The sequence below is a fragment of the Nicotiana tabacum genome, chromosome 12 (assembly GCF_000715075.1).
Source record: "Nicotiana tabacum cultivar K326 chromosome 12, ASM71507v2, whole genome shotgun sequence".
NCBI lineage: Eukaryota > Viridiplantae > Streptophyta > Magnoliopsida > Solanales > Solanaceae > Nicotiana > Nicotiana tabacum.
Window position 1 is genome coordinate 747996 of NC_134091.1, and position 5626 is coordinate 753621.

Consider the following 5626-nt stretch of genomic DNA (forward strand, 5'->3'; position numbering starts at 1 on the left):
CGACCTCCATAATTCCCTGTCAAGGACCATGTCCTCAGTAATCCTAAGTCGCACCATGTCCTGTCTGATCACCTCTCCCCAATACTTCTTAGGTTGCCCTCTACCTCTCCGCGTGCCCACTACAGCCAGTCGCTCACACCTCCTCACCGGTGCTTCAGTGCTCCTCCTCTGAATGTGCCCGAACCACAATCCACAAATCACTTAAAATTATGTAATACGAATATTGACACAAGTAAAAAAAATTATAAATCTCACTCTTATTCATATGGGACTATTAACTAAAACAAGTTGATTTTGTATCATATGATTCCATACAGAGACATTGCTCGTGTTAATCCAAGGGATTATTTATAAGTCTTCATTCTAAGACAATTTTGCTTTGAGGGACTTATCTACCATATCATTTTATCGCTCGATTATCACATTAAAAAATAACTAAACCATCTTAAATGATATTCATCCATCTCATCTTCTCGTCTGTCTACTATTTTACACCCTATGTGACACATGAACAAAATCTGTGACAGGAATATTACTGGATCCTGCAAAGAGGTGGAACCAACCAAGACTGAACACTAGCCCCATTTTGTAGACGGGTTGGGATCGGCCTTCTATCCCGGTGAACAATGTTCCACTGATTAGGCGGGGACAGGATTCGAACCTGCAATCTTCAGGTCATGAGCCTGATGAGTTGACCAATTCCTCTACCCCGCTTCTTCCCCTTCTCTTTCGAACTCCGAAGATCAGGATTTCTCTCTGCCGCTCAAGCGGAATCAGATCGGGCTTTAGCGGGAACAGCTGTAATTGAATCGGGAACGGAAAGACTTCACTTCAACTCAATAAATGACGTCTACTTCGTAAGTGCTAAGGCAAAATATAAGCACCAGTAGCCTATTGAGTTAGATGAGCTAGATGACTTTCATTAGCTCCTAGCGCAGCATATCTGAATTCACTATAGGGTTAAGAGATTATATATATTTCCGTGGTGCTGTTAGAGAGATGACAGCACCACGGAAAATTTTATTTTGTGTCTCATACAACTGACATTAGTTGTATGAGACAACTTTTTTGTTTCACAATTTTCTGGACCCAAATTTTGTGGACCCAGAAGTGTAAGATTGGGATCCACAAATTTGTGAAACAAAAAGGAACCCCATACAACTAGTGTCGGTTGTACAGCACCACAAAGCATATATTTATTAGATTCCCAAAGGTCAAAGGTCAGATATGCTAATCCAAACTTGTATTGACGATTAATGCTACAAACGTAAAGGGAATTGTCTGTTTTGAGTTTTGACCTTTAATTTTTCTCCAAAGTGTTGCTCACCTTTTGGACTTGGTACCATGATGTTCTCTCGGGGCATACGACATGGATGTTACTACCAATTTTCTATATACATAGGAACGTAAACACATTATTAAAAAATGTCACACACATATTGTGGTTAGGTAATTCCAGATGTCTAATCATTCTCTCAGTTTTCTCTGAATTAACAATCCATCCTGGCTTAGCCAGGGACCCAGGGCATATAATTCTTCAGTAGTCATTATTTACTTTTGGAACTTATTACTAACAAACAAAGGCTTTATGAAATTTCTGTAAAATGTGAGACAATGAAGTTATAATTACGTAGCAGAACCAACGTAATGAGGGAGAGGAATAGAGTAAATATAAATAAAACTTTAAGAGAAAGGGCAATATTCCAATCTCCATAAACAACAAAAAGAAATCATACGAAATACTAATCCACATATCATCAAAAAGGTCCCAATATCCCAATACTAAAGAAAGATAATTGCGTTAAGAGAAAACAAGGAAAACCCAACAGCAGATGTAAAGAATTCAGGGAGGGTTTAAAGGAAACTACGACCCATAACTTGGGAAACATGTCGCACAGAGAGCATAATTTGGCTCAAAGATAAGAAATCCAATGCCTCACCACCACAAATTTACAACATATAAGCACGTTCATCTATCTTTGGCCTCAGAGATCTACTGCAGAACTGCAGGGCAGTTTCCACCGATGAATGTTCATACCAGCGAAGTGCAGGACAAGAGTTCAGCAAGGATGGCCTGTCAATTATGCATCTGTTGCTTTGTATCATTGATAAGCCTGGGTATATATGTGAAGCAAGCAGGGTGATAGATGTAATTCCGAAAATCATTCAGTTTTTCATTACTAGGAAAGTTGAAAAAGAGCGTAAAGCCTCTTGCTCACATTTGAGTATAAATTTCAAGACTCAATATCAGGTTTTTGCGATACCTAGAAAATTCTCACCTTCATGAAGCTTTTAACGCTATGCCAGCAATGATGGTAAAGTTCTGCTCTACGTTAAGAATGGCATACAACTAACCAAAAGCTGAACTTCACAGGAAAGCTTCCTTATGGAGAACCCGGAACAATACTAGCTTATCAGTATATATATAAAAACCCATAGTAATAATGTCAAGGAAATATTTGGTAGCAGTCATACACAGTCCTTTATTCTCCATGCGCAGCTTCCTATTTCTGGATTTCTCTTTGACAGTTTGATTTTGTTTCTACAATTTTGTCAATCATCATATTTGATTTAGTCTCAATGGAAGATCTAATGGGCTCAGCAGGCATAAACAATGTATAGCTCCTTTTCAGCAACTCTAGCTCGTTCAGTATATAAAGGAAACTTGTTACTCTTTCCATTCCTTTTACTTGGGGAATCTAAGACATTTCTTTCCCACTATGGTTTTCTCATCTTCTTATTCTGATATAGTTTAAATGCAAACATATATAGTTACAGTATCTTTCATGTAACTTATTTCTACGTTTTAATTTGGAAAAGAAAACTAATCAATTACTGCTGAATCTAGACCAAGTTGGTCAATTTTAACCACAATCCTGAATTAGGCAACTCTATTTGGATGAAGGTAGTATTACTCTATGCAATAGAATCAACGGATAAGATTATGCAATTCCAGTTGAAAGAAACACCGATGCACCAAATCCAATATTGTAAGATAATAACGGAAACTTCTGAATAACAAGCTTGATGGGATTTAACATCAAGAATATGGCTGAGCACAGCCCCAGGGACTCAATTTGTTAAGTATAGCATTCAAGTAATTCACATTGATAAAGTAAAGTGTAAGGCAGAAAAGGAAAGGAGTCAAATGTAGGCAGAGAGATTTCTTAGATATGAGGTACCTACAGAACCATCCAGTAGGCACTCCATTAAAATTGTGAAGGATCAAAAAGGGTACGTAATTTTCCAGCATCAAAATGGTCAACCCTCCGCAACTTTTGTGAATTCCGGAAGAGAAGTTCAATACATATTAGTCTGGGTACAAAGTTGTGTTGCTGCAACTCCTTTCACAACGTGAAGATAGGTTTCACTTCATTCTTTTGACCCTTTCTTTCCTTTATTTTTGACTTTTAAGGCCATCCAAGCTCTCTGAAAAAAGTGAACATCTGAAAGAGGATTGCCTTCAATCTCATCTGGAGAATCGCAACATATTCATGGCAGTTACATAGCCTATGGAGATTCCATTCTGGAAATCAGTGGCAGGGAGCAAAAGAAGAAAGAAGTTAGATCATGATGGAGGAGCCATTGAGATCAAATGAAGGAGAATGAGGAGTCGCGGAACCGTACGGATGAAGAAAGTGAGTCGAAAGGTACTTTGTCCTGACAAGAGGAATGGCCACATAGGGTTTTTTTTAGGTGGAGAAACAGGCTGTGCTTGATCTAGTTGAGTGGTTGGTATTATATTTTCCTCGTTCCACCCTGCTGAAAGACCATCGGCTTGAGTTATTTATTTTTCAGTAGATAATAGACCCGTCCCTTTACCCTTCTCCACTTAAATTCCAGGCTTTTGGTCTACAACGAGTTCAAAGCTGTCACATGTGCCTAACCCATACATCACGCTCTATGCACTTACCACTAGACCAAAGCCTTGGGCCAAGACACTTGGCTTTCTTCCAAAACCCGAGCTTGAAGTCAAACACCTAGTTCTCAAGAGTAGTTAATTCCATTTTGAGTTAGTTTGTGAAATTTGTTACTACAATCAGGTCACCAAAAGCAATATCAAGTTTTTCTAAAGCCATCGAGACCAAATACAATTAACACGTACTGATACTAGAAGTAGTTAATGATACATCATAAAGGCTAATCAAATCCTCAGCATGTATTTGCCAGTGGAACTACACCTAGAAGTTCTTTCTGTCAAAAGAAGAAGAGATTGACTAATAGAAAATCAAATAAATAAATATCTGCAGAGAAAAATTAATCTACATAGTTCATTAAAAATGATTTAAAAGAGAGTCTGTAGTAGCTGTCAAAACCATTTTTAAAGTCATGATTCTTCAGAGTGTTTATTTTGCTTCTAGTCTAAAGAAACAATTATTTCATAGAGTTTAAAGAAAAGTAACTTCTATATTTCTACTTGAGTAATACTTTTGTTTCTACTTGACTAATATTTTTTATCACATTAACAAGGAAAAAGTGTCTAGTCGCCTCAATATCCGAAATAAATAACTTTAAGTATTTCATTGAAAAAGGGGAGAAGGAGCACATGGCCAATAAGAAAGACGTCTACGGTAGGTTTGGGCGTCCCGGCACTTTTTTCATTGCAAGAAGGGTGTGCGCACGAGCTTATGTAGGAATCATGTTGATTGTTCGCTTAGTTATAGGGTATGTTCGAATTCAATTCTTGACCAAAAAAGTTACAGAATAAGATCTAAATCAGATAATAAAATTTAAGTCCTATAACTAAAACATTTTTTTTAAATAGATCATTGTAATTCACTAGCTTCTTACTTGTGTTAAGCTTTAATTGTACTTGTAAATTATTGCCTTAAGAGAAAGATAAGAGACGGAAAAGGGAATCTTAAATCAAAGAAACTACAGAAGTTATCACAAATTTCACAAAACTGACATTCTTTAATTTTCTTCTTGTCAAAATGAAGAGTGATCAAGATCATAACAAAGGTTTAATCACGTAGGTATGCAAGGCTGAATGTATGATGTATCAAAATCTTTAAAGTAAATAAGTTGAAATAGTTTCCTAAACCTGTTCTAATCAACCGTCAAGTGAAGTTTTCACCAATGGTTTGCCATGATTCGGCAGCAAGACATGAAATCAAAACTTAAACATCTAGATACTAGAGTGGAATAAAGATAAACTAAGGACATTGAGGTCTAAGGTTGACATACCTCAGAAGTCACCAGAGGTAAATATATTAGGTGTATCCTCCATAATGTATCCACATAAAAAGTCTACCTTTTTAAGCATATGTAAGGTACAAGTAGAAGTTTTTTATGGACTGATAAGAAAAAGCAAAAGTTTTTTCTATACTTCTATCTCTAGTTCAATATAATGGACACGCGTCCACATTGTCAAAAAAAAAAAAAAATATCTTGGCCATGCGTCCTACTCCAATAACACTTAAATATTTAACTAAACTTTAATAACATGATATCCGATACAGTATCCGTCAAATATTTAGTCTGTTAACAAAAACTCCTGAAGAGAAAGGGCTTTGACTTCACCAAAATTCAACTAAAGTTGGCCTTCCCTCTAGATTTAGTGTTGATTCTGGCAAACTGAAATTCGGAATTCATAGTAGAAAGATTCTTGAAACTTGATCAGAAA

General features: G+C 36.6%; 1 non-coding gene across 1 annotated transcript; it reads right to left on the reverse strand.

The window, feature by feature from the left end:
• Nucleotides 1–640: 640 nt before the first annotated feature.
• On the reverse strand, nt 641–714 carry TRNAM-CAU (transfer RNA methionine (anticodon CAU)). Its single transcript has one exon. It is a non-coding gene; the product is annotated as a tRNA-Met (tRNA).
• Nucleotides 715–5626: the final 4912 nt, after the last annotated feature.